This window comes from Ranitomeya imitator, chromosome 6, assembly GCF_032444005.1.
Source record: "Ranitomeya imitator isolate aRanImi1 chromosome 6, aRanImi1.pri, whole genome shotgun sequence".
NCBI classification, from domain to species: domain Eukaryota; kingdom Metazoa; phylum Chordata; class Amphibia; order Anura; family Dendrobatidae; genus Ranitomeya; species Ranitomeya imitator.
Window position 1 is genome coordinate 146953546 of NC_091287.1, and position 18563 is coordinate 146972108.

At 45.4% G+C, this 18563-nt stretch overlaps 1 protein-coding gene across 3 annotated transcripts in view; it reads left to right on the forward strand.

Moving 5' to 3' along the window:
- The window catches only part of COA1 (cytochrome c oxidase assembly factor 1), a 152339-nt gene that overhangs the window by 57690 nt on the left and 76086 nt on the right, over window positions 1-18563 (forward strand). The gene's annotated exons all lie outside the window — the stretch shown is intronic.

Genomic DNA, 18563 nt, shown 5'->3' on the forward strand with positions numbered 1-18563 from the left:
ATACAATTAGGTTCTGTAGAAGGACGTAGATCTGGGGATTTATTATAATGGAATATAGGCTGAACTGGATGGACAAATGTCTTTTTTTGGCCTTACTAACTATGTTACTATGTTACATAAAACAGAAGCACTCTCCCCCTTGGAAAGCCAAGATTTCAGATATTTGGTTCCATGTTAGCAGGTGGAGTGATTGAAAATGTAGGCAGGATGTTGGAGATCCTCCAAGTTCTGTAGCCTCTGCCGATGCTGAGGCACAATGGAGCAGATATACTAATCCTGTATATAGGCAGTTTATCCGTTCTCTTTATGACTTGCTTGGGCACTTTTGTCTTTCACAATGTGCTGGTAGTCTCAGTTGTAGACCATTATTTTACTGACATTACGATGCATGTTGGCACATCTTCAAGGAGTTGTCCACTACTTGGACAACTCATTCTTAAATGCTGTAGTCTACCATGTAAAATAGAAAAATAGAAAAAAACCATATGCTCACTTAAGAGTTCTCTGTTACAGCGATGTTGGCGTTGGGTCTCACAGCACTTGCACGGAGCACAGAGTGATACCTATTTTTTCCTCCTTGGACTTTGTATGACGATGATCGTTTCAGGTGTTGCATCTGGGATTTTGCAAGCCAAACACTGCTGGTCCGCCGAGTAAGGCTAGTTTCACATTTGCGGTCGGGAGGGCTGAGGATGGCAGCGTACTTCCTCCCTTCTTCCTCCTTGAAGCCCCGCCTATGCTCCGCCTATTTCTCCATGCGTCCTGATAGGTACCCAGGGCAACGCAGGACGCATGGAGAAGTAGGCGGGGCTTCAAGGAGGAGGAAGGGAGGAAGTACGCTGCCATCCGCAGCCCTCCCGACTGCAAATGTTAAACTAGCCTAAGCTTGAAAAGGTATGTTTTAAGTTGTTTGGTGCTGGTTTTTCTCATTTTCCACATTTATAAGATTATCTCAGCACAGTTGTGGAACATAGTAATATTTCAAGATCTATTGATTAAAATGTATTTTAATCATTGGAAAACCCCTTTAAGGTTCTTACTAACAATGAACCAAGCACATGAAGTAGAGAGGAAACCAGGACAAGCTCATAAGAAGACCGAAAGGAAAAAAAACACTGCTTTAAAGCATTTGAAGGAGTCATGAGATTATAAATGCAGAACATACTTTTGGTACATTCTGTTACCAATCTGATAATGAGACAGACTGTGTACCTTACTCTTCTTGACATAACCCTTGTTCAGCACTTTAAGCAGCCAGATTCTTTGCTGAAATCTGCTAAGTGTTTACCAGTGTCCTTTCTGTTGAATAAGCCCGCACGTAAGAAACTGGTTCCTTCTGTTTCCCAGAGACATTAGAACAAGCATCATTTGCACTTCTTTTCCTCATTAAAAGAGCGGGTCTGATTTTCTTGTTGCCAGCATTGGTTCACTGCTTACAAGGCTCTTCACACGCATCTTTTCTGCACGTTTTATGGAGCTTCAGTGCCATCCATTGTGCAGAATTTCTAAAGCTTCAATGAGAATCAGCGAAAATAGTCAAGAATTGTTTTTGAGTTCTTGGTCCAGAAACGGAAAACAGATTTGTGTGTAGAGGTAAGAATAATAAGCTGTGGGCCACTTTGTTCAATCTCTTTTTGTTAGAACCGTCCTCTGTTGATGAGGCTGATCATAGACCATTGTATCACTGGGACCCTCAGCGAGTTCTGTTTCCTTACAGCATAAAGAATAGCACTGTTCCCATGAAAGTATTTGGGCGGCTCATTGCTCCACATACCACGTCTGGTTGACATGCTTAGCGATCTCGCAATCTGGAGCAAGTTGTGCTCCTCCTAAGAAATCTGCACTTAAACACGGGTCCCTTGGCTGGAGCCACAGAGTCAGCTGCTGGCCGGTGGTGCAGGCTGGCAGGCTAATGATAGGGAAATAAGGCAGTCCTGTTTGGTGCAGGTGCTCGGAAAGGGTCCCATTCCCTATAGATCAATTATTAGAGAAATCTGGCACTCAGAAGTGAGTATGATGCAAAAATATGAGCTTTTGATGATCCACAAGGCAATGTGCATACAGAACATGACTTTTTGGTCATTCACCGACCTTTCTCAAACATATACATTTGGTTCTGACCATAATAAGGATAGATGTACAAATAAGGACAGAGACCGCTCTGCAGTTTAGTCAGGCAAGCAGTTCCCCAGCGGCTTGTTCCTGCCCGCTGCCCTGGATTGACAGGTCTCTGCCTATGTGCGCATATTCCCTGAGACCTATTAATCCAGGCCAGCGGTCAGGGAGAAGCCGCTGGGGACCCGCCTGTCCAACTAGACTCCCGTGTGGCTCGGTTCCCTATGGCTATCAGAATGCAATTTTCTCTGAAATGCCACAGGGTGTCGTCAGCATAGTGCCTCTTGAGCCTCTCAGATGAGGTGAAGTTGGGGAATAAGATTTCTCAATCTTCTCCATTCTGTGAGAGCATGGAAATCGGACTGCACTCCGATATCATCCGAAGGCAGTCCAATGTTTTCCACGCACTCATTGACTTGAATGGCTAACAGATCAAACTTGGGCATGCAGTGACTGTTTCTTCGGACACTTTCTGTTCGAGGAAAAAAATTGGACATGTACACGGCCCCATAGACTTACATTAGTCTAAGCGTGAGCCAATGTTTTGCTGATTTGCACCTGCCCTAATAAGTGGGCTTTGGGATATGTAAGACCAAATGTAGAGAAGTCTTTCACTAACTGGAAATGTACTATTAAGTTAAGTTATCATTTCACTACAAACAGGGTTACACCAAAATATCTTGCTCCACTACATATCTCATAGATGACATTTCCAGGCCAATCAAAAAAGCATTTTGTATCCTTGCTTGTAAAAAAAAAAAAAACTGGCGCATTAGCCTGTTGTCTACATTTTGATTAGTGTCTAAGAGGCTTACTGGCAGGTAGAACAGCTGAAAAGTGAATCTTCTAAATCTACTGAAAATCCGCCAGCTTTTAACCTGCTCTGCCATTCATTTTACAGTTTTGTCTGGAGTTCATTTCAATGAGTACATTACTTCTAAATATACAATTAATAAAGGCTAGGTGTGTCCTGCTAGTCTGTATATCTGCACAAATTGAGCAGCTGCAGAACTCCATAGATCTGGAAATTAGTTTTTGTCTTACAAATTGTATTAATTGTTATTCAAATGAACATTAAATAGGCTCTCCAGTGGATGAAGAAGACTTTTAAATAGCCTCAGACACCTACCAAAATGATGCTTAATTATTTTCTGCTGATTTCTAATTGCTGGTCTCATCTCAACACGCTGGAAATGAGAGAAAATGCCAACTCACTGGCTAAGGTTGGTCACCACTGCAGCCATTGGTTGGGTGAGCTGGCAATTCTGGACATTTTTGGTGTGCCACAATGGAATCAGCAAGTTGTGTGACAAAATCATGGGCAAAGTGCTGGAGTGGAGATACGATTCACTGGGGCTATTAGTTTCAGTGAATTGAAATCCAGAAGTTTGCTCCAGTACACTATGTGTTGGGAGGAGATAATCGGCAATTTTATGGGCTGGGTTTTTGTGGTAAACCATAGAGTGGACGGTAGGTTGTCCACCTTATTTCCACCCCAGGCTGTTGTCTGGGGTTTAAATAGTTGGCCTCCTGAGGCATTCAGTGTTCAGTGTGTCTGGAGAGGCTAACTCCAGAAAGGGGCTCGTGTTTGTGCTAACCTGAACTGTGCAGTTTCCTAACCCTTAGCAGGCGGATCCCCGCTACCACAAGGGCTATGTTTTGTGCTACCACTTTGTTTTGTTTTCCTGTTTTTGCCCAAAGGGCCATGTTCATTTTTACTTCACTATGATTTATACCACATATGTAATAAACCAGTGAAGATCTTAAAGAGACAGTGTTCCTGTGTTTATCTCCGTGTACATCTGAGTGAGCCAGTCTACCACAGTTGAGACAGGCAGGTGGTGCCGAATAAGCATCAAAATGTTTCTTTTAGTGTCACCCTTAAATTTGGAATTCTTAAAAATGTAAAGACTTCTAATGTCACCATATATAGTGGATATAAAACGTCTACACACTCCTGTTACAATGCCAAGTTTTTGTCATAAAAAAAATCATACTAAGAAGAATAATTTCAGAACTTTTCCTTACAGAATACAGATCTGCTCCATTGAACATCACAGAACCCATAGATTTGTTTGGGGAAGTCAGGATTTGGACTCACCGGTCACCTAAGCCCCGTGGATACATTTAGAAAAGCCAGGATTGGGACTCACCAGTCACCTGGCTCCATTGAGATGTTCTGAGAAGCCGGGTTATGACCATCAGGTCACCTGGCCTCGTCACTCAATGGACTGTCAGCTTCCTAAGCTTGTTGTTACTTCCACTCTGTGCGTGTCACAAGTGGGGATAGTCGGTCCTGGAAATGTGATTTATTAACTATTTTGTGTGACATAACGCTATGGTTTAAGGGCACAAGAATTAAAAGTTTGAAAATTGCAAAATTTTCTCCAAATTTTACCACTATCATGAAGTACAATATGTCACGAATGAACAGTCTCAGAATCAGTGGGAACCATTGAAGCGTTCCAGAGTTATTACCACCTATAGTGATACAGGTCATAATTGTAAACTTTGGCCTGGTCGTGAATGTGAAAACAGATTTGGGGGTGAAAGGGTTAAAGTGAACCTGACTGCTGATACATGCTGTCCAATCCCAGGGCAGCATGTGTTAGTCACTGGCCGTATAATATTTGGCCAGGTATATTTGACTTTGAAGCGCTTTTCATGGAAAAACATACTGTAAAAGTTGCTTGGAACCAAGTCGTGGTGGAGACTTGTTGGAGAAGGTGCTCCATGGTAGCTTTTACCCCTCGCTGCCCTGGATTGACATGTCTCTGCCAATAACCATTGTTCGACTAACATCTATCCAAAATGTATGGTGGGGTTTAAGAAGTCTCTAGTCGAAACAGGGCTTACCTTGGCAAGAACTCACGTTAGCTACTCATAAACTTTTATTTGTTGTAATTGAGGACATTGAGCAGCACATTGGTAAACCATGTCATTAATGCTCAAAGCAAGGTATCCAGGCAGCTAAGGCTCAGAGAGCTGACTTGAATGGTATAATAATTTTAAGTGACTTAGAATACAATTGCAGGTGAGTGTTTTTAGTCTTTTAGGGGAATATGTCACTGGGCGTACAATAATGGTGGTATCGCTAAGCGTTATTGCACATTTCGCAGCAGATCAGCCAACAAAAAACAGAGAAACGCAACTGTGTATGACAGCTTACAAAGGAACACGAGTTTTGCCAGCTCACCAGATGGATGGCTCCAGTCCCCAGGCACAAACTGCACTTCCTAGCAGTGATAACTTTGAAGAGAAAGACTGAATGTAGCTTAAAGGGACACTGTCACCCCTCTCCAGCCGTTATAAACTAAAAGAGCCACCTTGTGCAGCAGTAATGCTGCATTCTAACAAGGTGGCTCTTTTAGTTTTGTGTTCATGTATTACTAAAATAAAGCGCTTTGAAACTTTTCAAAAATACCTATCTTTGTCCATGGAGGCGGGTCTGAAGCCTCCTCTGTGAAGCCCAACTGCCATCACTCATCTCTTCTGGGGCGATGGTCGCCGCCCTCTGCGCGCTGTTTATCTTAAATCCGGCGCCTGCGCTATGCGTGCCTGCCTGGGGCAGGCGCATTGAGAATTAGCAGTCATAGCTCAGATGCCGGGTTCCTGACTGCGCCTGTGCGGGCAGTGCGGCCACCCTGTTACTGAATCCCCGCCCCGCACTGTGTTATGCATTATGCACAGTGCGGGGCTGGGATTCCTGGGCAGATTCCTGCACAGACCGACGCTGGAAGGCCGGGAACCTGGGGGAGCGTCTGACAAGCGCAGTGCGCATGCCCAGGAATCTCAGCCCCGCACTGTGCATAATGCATAACGCATTCCGTTACCGCCGCTATTAACCCTGTGTGTCCCCAACCTTTTACTATTGATGCTGCCTATGCGGCATCAATAGTAAAAAAAAGTAATGTTAAAAATAGTAAAAAAAAAACAAAAAACCTGCTATACTCACCCTCCGTTGTCCGCTGAGGCGCTCGCACCTGCCGCCATCTTCCTTTCCCAGCGATGCTTTGTGAAATTACCCAGAAGACCTAGCGGTCTCGCGAGACCGCTAAGTCATATGGGTAATCTTGCAAAGCATCCTGGGAACGCAAGATGGCGGCAGCCGCGCGCCCATCTGCACAGCTCCATTGGATCCCAAGAGGCGGAGAGACGGGACGCTGAGGAGCAGCGACCAGAATGGTGAGTATGTTAAACTACAAGGGGCCCTCGGATCGTTAGGTGAGTATGTTTATTTTTTATTTTTTTAACCTGTGACATACGTGGCTCGGTAATATACTACGTCACTGGGCAATATACTACGTGGCTCTGTGCTGTATACTACAAGGCTGGGCAATATACTACGTCGCTGTGCAATATACTACGTGGCTCTGTGCTGTATACTATGTGGCTGGACAATATACTACCTCGCTGTGCAATATACTACGTGGCTCTGTGCTGTATACTACGTCGCTGTGCAATATACTACGTGGCTCTGTGCTGTATACTACGTGGCTCTGTGCTGTATACTATGTGGCTGGGCAATATACTACGTGGCTGGCCAATATACTATGTCGCTGTGCAATATACTACGTGGCTCTGTGCTGTATACTTCGTGGCTGGGCAATATACTACGTAAATGGGCAATATACTACGTAACTGGGCAATATACTACGTGGCTGGGCAATATACTTCGTCGCTGGGCAATATACTACGTCGATGGGCAATATACTACGTGGGTGGGCAATATACTACGTGGACATGCATATTCTAGAATACCCAATGCGTTAGAATCGGGCCACCATCTAGTATATATATAATTAGGGTGCCAAGGAAAAATGAACTTTGCAAATTGTTAATCTTACCCCTCAGATTTGTTGTTCCTTTTGGCATAAGGATTCACTATGTAAAATATATTGACATTAAATTTAGATTTACCACTTGCTCAAGGTGTGTGTATGTATTTATACAGTGGGGCAAAAAAGTATTTAGTCAGTCAGCAATAGTGCAAGATCCACCACTTAAAAAGATGAGAGGCGTCTGTAATTTACATCATAGGTAGACCTCAACTATGGGAGACAAACTGAGAAAAAAAAAAAACAGAAAATCACATTGTCTGTTTTTTTATCATTTTATTTGCATATTATGTTGGAAAATAAGTATTTGGTCAGAAACAAACAATCAAGATTTCTGGCTCTCACAGACCTGTAACTTCTTCTTTAAGAGTCTCCTCTTTCCTCCACTCATTACCTGTAGTAATGGCACCTGTTTAAACTTGTTATCAGTATAAAAAGACACCTGTGCACACCCTCAAACAGTCTGACTCCAAACTCCACTATGGTGAAGACCAAAGAGCTGTCAAAGGACACCAGAAACAAAATTGTAGCCCTGCACCAGGCTGGGAAGACTGAATCTGCAATAGCCAACCAGCTTGGAGTGAAGAAATCAACAGTGGGAGCAATAATTAGAAAATGGAAGACATACAAGACCACTGATAATCTCCCTCGATCTGGGGCTCCACGCAAAATCCCACCCCCTGGGGTCAGAATGATCACAAGAACGGTGAGCAAAAATCCCAGAACCACGCGGGGGGACCTAGTGAATGAACTGCAGAGAGCTGGGACAAATGTAACAAGGCCTACCATAAGTAACACACTACGCCACCATGGACTCAGATCCTGCAGTGCCAGACGTGTCCCACTGTTTAAGCCAGTACATGTCCGGGCCCGTCTGAAGTTTGCTAGAGAGCATTTGGATGATCCAGAGGAGTTTTGGGAGAATGTCCTATAGTCTGATGAAACCAAACTGGAACTGTTTGGTAGAAACACAACTTGTCGTGTTTGGAGGAAAAAGAATACTGAGTTGCATCCATCAAACACCATACCTACTGTAAAGCATGGTGGTGGAAACATCATGCTTTGGGGCTGTTTCTCTGCAAAGGGGCCAGGACGACTGATCGGGGTACATGAAATAATGAATGGGGTCATGTATCGTGAGATTTTGAGTGCAAACCTCCTTCCATCAGCAAGGTCATTGAAGATGAAACGTGGCTGGGTCTTTCAACATGACAATGATCCAAAGCACACCGCCAGGGCAACGAAGGAGTGGCTTCGTAAGAAGCATTTCAAGGTCCTGGAGTGGCCTAGCCAGTCTCCAGATCTCAACCCTATAGAAAACCTTTGGAGGGAGTTGAAAGTCCGTGTTGCCAAGCGAAAAGCCAAAAACATCACTGCTCTAGAGGAGATCTGCATGGAGGAATGGGCCAACATACCAACAACAGTGTGTGGCAACCTTGTGAAGACTTACAGAAAATGTTTGACCTCTGTCATTGCCAACAAAGGATATATTACAAAGTATTGAGATGAAATTTTGTTTCTGACCAAACACTTATTTTCCACCATAATATGCAAATAAAATGATAAAAAAACAGACAATGTGATTTTCTGGGGTTTTTTTTCTCAGTTTGTCTCCCATAGTTGAGGTCTACCTATGATGTAAATTACAGACGCCTCTCATCTTTTTAAGTGGTGGAACTTGCACTATTGCTGACTGACTAAATACTTTTTTGCCCCACTGTATATGCATGTCCACGTAGTATATTGCCCAGCCACGTAGTATATTGCCCAGTGACGTAGTATATTGCCCAGTCACGTAGTATATTGCCCAGCGACATAGTATATTGTCCAGCCACGTAGTATATTGCACAGCAATGTAGTATATTGCCCAGTGACATAGTATATTGCCCAGTGACGTAGTATATTGCCCAGCCACGTAGTATATTGCCCAGCCACGTAGTATATTGCCCAGCCACGTAGTATATTGCCCAGCCACGTAGTATATTGCCCAGCCACGTAGTATATTGCCCAGCCACGTAGTATATTGCCAAGCCACGTAGTATATTGTCCAGCCACGTAGTATATTGCCCAGCAACGTAGTATATTGCCCAGCCATGTAGTATATTGCCCAGCGATGTAGTATATTGCCCAGTCACGTATTGCCCAGCCACATAGTATATACCACAGCCCACGTAGTATGGTATATTGCCCAGCCACATAGTATATAGCAGAGCCACGTAGTATATTGCCCAGTCACGTAGTATATTGCCCAGCACAGAGGCACGTAGTATAGAGACTTAAAAAAAATAAATAAACATATACTCACCTATAGCCCGTTGTAGTCCTGCTATACTTACCCTCCGCTGCCTTTCTCGCTCCTCGCCACGCTCCCGAGATCGCTCCATTGCAAGCGGCAGCTTGCGGTCCCGTCCCAGGGCTGGTGTGAGCAGGACCTATGATGACGTCGCGGTCACATGACTGACCGTGACATCACGGCAGGCCCTTGTCGCACACCAGCCCTGGGATGGGAGCGGAAGCTGCCGCTTGCAATGGAGTGGTCCCGGGAGCGTGGAGAGGAGCGAGAAAGGCGGCGGAGGGTGAGTATAGCAGGTTTTTTGTTTTTTTTAATTATTTTTAACATGACATATTTTTTACTATTAATGCCGCATTGGCAGCATCAATAGTAAATAGTTGGGGACACACAGGGTTAATAGCAGCGGTAACTGAGTGCGTTACACCGCGGGCCGTTACCGCTGCCATTAACCCTGTGTGAGCGGTGAGTGGAGGGGATTACGGAGCGGGCGCCGGGCAGTGAGTGCAGGGGAGTAGGGGAGGGACTAATCGGACTGTGGCCGTTGCTGATTGGTCGCGGCAGCCATGACAGGCAGCTGCCGAGACCAATCAGCCAACGAATAACCGTGACAGAAGGACAGACAGATGGAAGTACCCCTTAGACAATTATGTATATAGATATACACACACACATTTGGTATCGCCGCGTTCAGAAACCCCCGATCTATCAAAATATAAAATGAATTACTCTGATCGGTAAACGGCATAACATACCATACATAACGCGGGATATGCATCACGATAAATAATAAACAAACATTTAAAACTGCAATATGACGTGCCATTGAACAACCAGTAAATGATAACTAATCTTAAAAAAAGTAAATTATAAAATATCTATGACCAAAAAGGAACAAAATTAGGAGTAGAGATGAGTGGTGTTCGAGTCGAAATGTTAGCCAATTTCAAATTCGAGCTGTTTTGGGCGATGTTTGAGTCGTTCGATGAACCCGAACAATTTGCCTAAAATTTGGCTGTTCGAGTTTCTGTTCGATAACTGTTTGTTCACCAAAAGCCTAGCTTGATTTGCACATTAAAACTGTTTATCATTATTAATAGACTGTTTCAGTGTATAGGGGGCGGGGGATAGATCTGTGCTGAAATAACGCCGATCTCCATTTTTTTTTCTTTCCCGCATTTACAGTGGGGCGGTGCAGTCTCTCAGCCTATCAGCAGTGCGCACACACACAGCAATGTGCATGTGATGCACACAAGCAAGGGCATGTGTCATTGGCTGTGTATGTCACATGTCCTCCTTGCCCTATAAGAACCAGCCATTTGCCCCATCGCCACCATTTCCTCACTGCTGCAGCTTAGTGTTAGACGGCACCGCTGCTGCTGTGGGCGCTATACAGACTAAGAGTGTTTTTTTGAAGCGAATTGTCAGAGAGATAGGTTAAGGCTACGTTCACATTTGCGTTGTTGTGTGTTGCGTCGGCGACGCAACGCAAAACGCATGCAAAAACGCATTGTTTTGTGACGCATGCGTCCATTTTTGGCCGATTTTGGACGCAAAAAAAATGCAACTTGCTGCGTCCTCTGCGCCCTGACGCTTGCGCCAAAAAAGACGCATGCATCACAAAACGCAAGACAACGCATGTCCATGCGCCCCCATGTTAAATATAGGGGCGCATGACGCATGTGTCGCCGCGGTTGCGCCCGACGCACCGCAAATGTGAACGTAGCCTTAAGAAGTCGGGAGGAGTCTGGACTAGTTGTAATATCAGCCCTTTTCAGGGTAGGTTACAGCAGTTGATAGCACTGTTTGCCAGGCAGGTCTGTGCCAGTGCTGTGCAAGTGTTTGTCACAGCATTTGGTGTAATCTAGCTCAGCCAATCCTTTTGGGCTAGTAGCATTGTCTGATAGTCATCTGAGTAGCCCGCCTGTGAAGCTAGCTACACCGCCTGTGTATCTCAATTTTTACTGCATCTAATCCAGTTAATAGTTTAGGGCCTAGGAGCAGTGTCTGCACGTCAGCAGAGTAGCCCGCCTGTGAAACTAACTACACCGCCTGTGTATCTCAATTTTCACTGCACCTAATCCAGTTAATAGTTTAGGGCCTAGGAGCAGTGTCTGCACGTCAGCAGAGTAGCCCGCCTGTGAAACAAACTACACCGCCTGTGTATCTCTATTTTCACTGCATCTAATCCTGTTAATAGTTTAGGGCCTAGGAGCAGTGTCTGCACGTCAGCAGAGTAGCCCACCTGTGAAACAAACTATACCGCCTGTGTATCTCAATTTTCACTGCATCTAGTTTTGGGCCTAGTACCACAGTTTGGCCACTCAGTTTTCATCCAACGGTTGTTGGGCCAACAACTACAGATACAGAGTTGCCAATTGATTAAGCACTAAAATGAGTGGCAAAAGGCCTGCTGCTGGTGGAAAGGGGAATAGGTGTGTTGGAAAGGGAAAAAAAGGTTGTGTCCGTGGGGTAGGTGGTAAAGCAACAGTAACATCTGCAGAAGAAAGACCATCTTCCAGCCAAAGTAAAATGTCTACTTCTTTTCATGGACAATCTGATATGATCCCTTTCTTACGACCATCGCTACAAGCATCGCCAAAAATTCCAGATGAGGCACAAATACAGCAGGTGCTTGAACGGATATCAAGTGCTCGTTCAAGTGGGCTCTCCTCCATGTCAACTTCAACATCACAACTACTCCAGTCCTCAGAGTTGTCAGCCCAATCGCACTTGGTTCCTTACAGCTCCCAAGTCTCCAGCTGTCCGTCTGAGCATGGGGTAACACACATGGTTGAGTCTGTAGAGCTGTTTACGCATACTATAGCCTGGGAATCAGAGGTCTGCTCCAGATCTTCTGTGAATCCAGACGAGGAAATGATCTGCACTGATGCCCAGAATCTTTGTGAGTCGGATCCAGGCCCAGGTGAAGAAGGTTCTGAGCATAATGTAGACCCTTGTTCCCAAACTGTAACTCCTGTTGGTGGAGACAATGAGGAAGATGATGATGAGACTGAGATACCTGATTGGAACGAAAACTTGACTTTTCAGTCGGGGCAGGAAGCGGCTGGCTCTGATGACGACGGGTGTGAGAACACACAGGATGATGATGGCGAGGTTGTAGACCCCACTCACTGTCAACCCCCAGTCCGCCAGTCCATGAGGTCAGCAGAGGAGGTGGAGGAGGATGCTAGAGACGAGTCTGACGACGAGGTAACGGTGCGCCTTCCTGGACAGAGACGGAGTACTGGAGGCACGTCAACAACTGCATCCTCAACCCTAACTGTGCCTCAGACCAGAAGTCGTGGTGGCTCTTCAGGTCGCACGGGCTCTAAGCGTTGCATAGCCTGGGCATTTTTTGACATCGCAAAGGATGACCCAACTCATGTTGTCTGTAAGATTTGTCAACAAAATCTCAGTAGAGGCCAAAAAATCACTAGCGTGAGTACTTCATGCATGAACCGTCACATGGATATGCGGCATAAGTTGCAGTGGGACGCTCACTGTGCTACAATGCGGCCTAGTGGGCCGGTTCAACCACCGTCTGCCCCATCAAGAGTGCATCCGCGTCCTCTTCATCCTCTGTGACTGTGGGGACAGCAGTCACACATGGTTTTGGATGGAGACCTTCCACCTCTTTACCCGCAACAGCCAGTGTGATTGGCAGGTCGTCAGGACATTTGCAAGTGGAAACACCTGCTGGTGTTGAGCACTCTCCGACATCGACACCACATTTTGATCAAGGCAACATAACATCTCCGCCTGCACCTTACTCACAGACCAGCAGTTTGCCGGGGACACCCTACTCAACTCCGTCTAAGCACGGCAGCCAGCCCTCAGTCCCTCAGATGTGGACAAGTAAAAGACCATTTCCTCCTAGCCATGACAAAGCTAAGAGGTTGAACTTCTCCATCTGCAAGCTGTTGGCTACAGAAATGCTGCCTTTCCGCCTGGTGGACACAGAGGATTTTCAAGACCTTATGTCCGTCGCAGTGCCCCAGTACCAGATGCCCAATCGCCACTACTTCTCAAAGAAAGCTGTGCCTGTGCTACACCAGCATGTCGCACACATCACCGCTTCCTTGAGAAACTCTCTGTGTGACAGGGTGCATTTCACCACAGACACTTGGACAAGTAGACATGGACAGGGGCGTTACATGTCAGTGACTTGGCACTGGGTAACTACGGCGACAGCAGGAGAAGGGGCTGCTGCCCAAGTCTTGCCGTCGTCACGAGTTGCTCGTCGATCCTCTGTATCTAGAAGTTCCTCCACTGCTTCTGCCTCCTCAACCTCCTCCCGGTCCTCCACCTGCACCCAAAGCCTGTCTGGTAATGCCACCCACGTTGTAACTGCGCAGAAGGAATCCTGCACACCTCCTCACTATGCTGTCACCAGGGCTCAACGGCATCAGGCAGTGTTTACATTGAAATGTCTGGGAAATGTGAGTCACACAGCTGAGGAGTTGTGGTCATCTCTGGAGACCGAGTTCCATCAATTGTTGTCTCCACTCAATTGTCTCCACTCAACCTGCAGCCAGGGAAGGCTGTGTGCGACAATGCTGCAAACCTGGGTGCGGCCCTTCGCCGGAGCAATGTCACACACGTGCCTTGTATGGCTCACGTTTTTAACCTGGTTGTCCAGCAATTTTTATCCCACTATCCCGGACTAGATGGGCTTCTGCAGAGGGCACGGTCGCTGTTTGCTCACTTCCGCCGTTCGCATCCCGCAGCTCGACGACTTGCATCTCTACAGAAGTCGTTGGGCCTGCCAGTTCATTGGCTGAAATGCGATGTGTCCACACGGTAGAATTCAACTCTGCACATGTTGCAGCGACTGTGGCAGCACCGACGAGCCCTGGTGCAATACATTATGACGTATAGCCTGGGCGAACGAGATCAAGAGGTGGGGCAAATCACGCTGCAGGAGTGGTCTCAGATCAGGGACCTATGCACCCTTCTGCACAGTTTTGAAATAGCGACGAAGATGTTTAGTGCTGACGATGCCATTATCAGCATGACCATTCCAGTGATTTACATGCTGGAGCACACCTTACAAAGTGTTCGGAGTCAGGTGGTGGAACAAGAGGAGGAGGAGGAGGAGGAGGAACAGGAGGAGTCGTATGCGGAAGGGATCATATCTCCAAGGTCAAGAAGGTTGGCAGCACCAAGGCGGCTGGCATTGGAGGCTGGGGGAGAGGGATTACCGAGGGCGCATGGTAGCAGCCAAACTGTTGAGGAAGGTGCAGGAGGCGAGGAAGAAGTGGAGGACGAACTGGCACTGGGCATGGAAGACTCATCAGATGAGGGAGACCTTGATCAAATTTCTGTTGTGCGAGGTTGGGGGGAGAGAGCTGACGAAAGAAGCATGATTTTCACCTCGCCACCACCAAGACAACAAGGACTTGATCCTTCTGGATGCGAAAGACACATGAGTGCCTTCTTGCTGCACTACCTGCAACATGACCCTCGGATTGTCAGAATTCGAAGTAATGCCGACTACTGGGTTGCCACACTCTTAGATCCCCGGTACAAAAGCAAATTTGGCGAAATAATTCCTGCCATAGAAAGGGATTCACGCATGCAGGAGTATCAGCAGAGACTGTTACAGAATCTAACATCTGCTTTTCCACAAAACACCAGTGGTGCACATAGTGAATCTCTGAGTTCTAACTTGCCAACCGTGGGACTATCGAGTCATCACTCAAACCGTAACAGTAACATCGTATCTGGTGGTAACAGGAATTTTTTCCAATCGTTTCAAAAAATTTTTAGACCATCCTTTGCAAGGCCACAGGAGACAAGAAGTCTGACACACAGCCAACGCCTAGAGAGGATGGTACAAGAGTATCTCCAAGTTAACATCGATGCCATGACTGTGGAACTGGACCCTTGCTCATTTTGGGCTTCCAATCTTGAAAAATGGCCTGAGTTCGCCACTCACGCCTTGGAGATCTTGTCGTGCTCCGCAGCCAGCGTTCTCTCTGAACGTGTGTTCAACGCTGCTGGTGGTGTGCTGACAGATAAGCGCACGCGGCTGTCCAGTGACAATGTAGACAGACTAACGTTCATCAAGATGAACAAATCCTGGATCCGCAAGGACTTTTCTACCCCTGTGTCATCTTGAGGAGACTAAAAGCTTGATGATTTTTGAAAATCACCTCACCAACCACTTAAGTGGCGAAATTGATGCCACTTAAGTGGTGTCTGTGGCCGAATTTTTGGAAAAAATGGACTCTTTTATTAATCCCCTTGCTGAGTTTTACATGACGTTGCTATCGTCAGTTCCAGGTGGGTGGGGTCGTCTGCAGAGTTGTTTCCTCATACTATGACCTGGGATTCAGAGGTCTGCTCCAAAGCTTCAGTGTCTGCTAGTCAGCAGAGTAGCCCAGCCACCCACCGCCTGTTTACCTAAGTACTATTTTTTTTTTAACGGCATCTAGCCCAGGAAAACCTTTTGGGCCTAGTAGAATTTGGTGCTACTCAGCAGCGTACCCCACCCATGAAGCAAGCTACACCGCCTGTTCACCTAACTACTATTTTGTAACGGCATCTAGCCCAGGAAATCCTTTTGGGCCTAATAGAATTTGGTGCTACTCAGCAGCGTACTTCACCCATGAAGCAAGCTACACCGCCTGTTCACCTAACTACTATTTTGTAACGGCAGGAACACATGGGCTACTTGCACAGTGAACAAGTCTGTATGATCATGTTCACACACCACCAAGAAACCTGAAGACACAAAAGAGAATAGTAAAACCAAAAACACTCAGTTTGAAAAAATGTTGCAGTAATCCGCAAGTGCTAGTAAAAGATGTAAAAAACAGGGTATTTGGTTGATACGTTTTTTGCAAAAAATGTATACTAAGCTGCTCTACCAATCTTCACGGTATACCCTTATCAGAGCAGAGAAGATTGTGTCTTCATATTTTGTAACGGCATCTAGCCCAGGAAATCCTTTTGGGCCTAGTAGAATTTGGTGCAACTCAGCAGCGTACCCCACTCGTGAAGCAAGCTACACCGCCTGTTTACCTAAGTACTATTTTTTAACGCCATTTGGCCCAGGAAATCCTTTTGGACCTAGTAGCAATTTCTTGCTACTCAGCAGAGTACACCGCCTTCTTTCTTTCTTAATCTAACCCCTCGGCTCTGAGGTGTCCACTCTCCCTCCAGCTCTCTCCTTCTCACAGGTGGACTACTGCGTGTTTTCACACTGTGGCGAATCTTTTGGGCCCAGGCATAAGAAGTTGTCGAGGTAATGGATAATATGTGCCGCCTTACAAACGTGCATGACGACACATTCGAGGAAGCAACTAAACGCCTCAAATAGTGAGCAGGATATGGAGCACCCCATGGGCAAACAGTGATCTATGGGAGGACACTATTCGGAGGCACAGGTAGTAACCGGAACGCCCCCTCAATGTCTGTTTTGGCCATTAGGGTGCCCCTTACCAACTTCTTGACCCGCCTGATTGCCTCGTCAAAGGAGGTACAGTACATAGTACTGTACTTGGTTCCGCGTTGATGTTGTCGTTTACTGACCTGCCCCTTGGATATGACAAATGGTGGATTAGTCTGAATGTATTGGGTTCATTTTTTGGCACAACGGGGGTACCACTACGTCTTCTAAGGAAAGTGTTCTGAATGGACCCGCAGCCATTCTACCTAAAGATACTTCTTTTTTTATTTTTTTTGTCAAGACGTCTGGGTGTTGGTACAGTGAGTTTAGATCTTTACTCCAGCCTTTCTTGATTTTATAAGCGCATGACATGCCTATATCTGTGTCTCCTCCTCCTTTTACTCCTCCACCTCTTTTCTTTTCGCATGACTATATGTAGTTGTGACTTTTCCATGTGTTTGTTGTGTCTTCTGAGTAGTTTGTCTGCTTTTGGACACCTTTTAAGGTGTTTTCTATGTGTTTTCCATGTGTTTGTATGTGTTTGTGTTTGCCTGCCATTGGTTTCAATGGGGTTCGACGGTGTTCGTCGGACGTTAAAAATGGGTTGTGTCTGGGTTTTCCAGCAAGATAATGACCCAAAACATACAGCCAATGCAACAAAGGAGTGACTCAAAAAGAAGCACATTAAGGTTGTAGAGTGGCCTAGCCAGTCTCCAGACCTTAATCCCACAGAAAACTTATGGAGGGAGTTGCGAAGCGACAGCCTCAAAATCATAATGATTTAGAGATGATCTGCAAAGAGAAGTGAACCAAAATTCCTCCTGACATGTGTGCAAACCCCATCATCAACTACAAAAAACATCTGTCTGCTGTGAAGGGTTTTGCCACCAAGTATTAAGTCTTGTTTGCCAGAAGGATCAAATACTTATTTCTCACTGCAAAATGCAAATAAATTTATATAATTTATACAATGTGACTTTCTGGAATTTATTTTTTGATATTCTATTTCACAAAGTTGAAAAGAGGATGGCTTCTACAAATGGATAATGATCCGAAACACACGTTAAAATCCACAATAAACTACCTCAAATGACACAAGTTGAAGGTTTTTCAGTGACCCTCACTGTCCCCTGATCTGAACATCATTGAAAATCTGTGTCTAGACTTCAAAATAGCAGTGCATGCAAGATAACCCAAGAATATCACAAAACTGGAAGAATATTCTAAGGAAAAATTGATGTAAACCCCTCACACCATAATTGAAAGACTCTTGGCTGGCTACAAGCTGTGATACTTTCAAAAGGGGGGTGCTACTAGGTACTAGCCATGCAGGTTGCCGAAACTTTTTCATCAGACAATTTTCCCTTTTGTAATTTTTAAAATGTAAAAGATGAAAATATATATATATATTTATTGCCTAAAATATAAAGGAAATGTGTCATCTTTAACTTTAGGCCTTTTAGATATCATTTAATCTTCAACTTACCTTAACTGTTTACAATAACAGTCATTTTGACCACGGTGCCCAAACGTTTACATGCCACTGTATGGCTCAGCATTTGAGTTCTGCTAGATCTGCAGCAGAGAAAACAGTGATTGTATTAAAATGACAGCATGCAGACCAGCAAGTAACACATTGCTGGAATTAGGGTCTCAACCCTGCTGAGCCTCATGATGTCTTAGATTGCATAGCAGAAACCCGCTCATTGGCTGCAACTGACACATGACACAACATTGTTATATCACCACCAGGAATAGTGGTGCCAACATCGTTGTGGCACAGTAAATATAAATAGTTTGTTTTGTTTTTTTTTGCCTTTTTTTCATTTGGGCCCTGAATCGATTAAATTGGGGTTGTTAAGGAGAGGACAACCGTTAAATGAACTCTTCCTGACTGCTTCATATACACATGTACTAGGGTAAG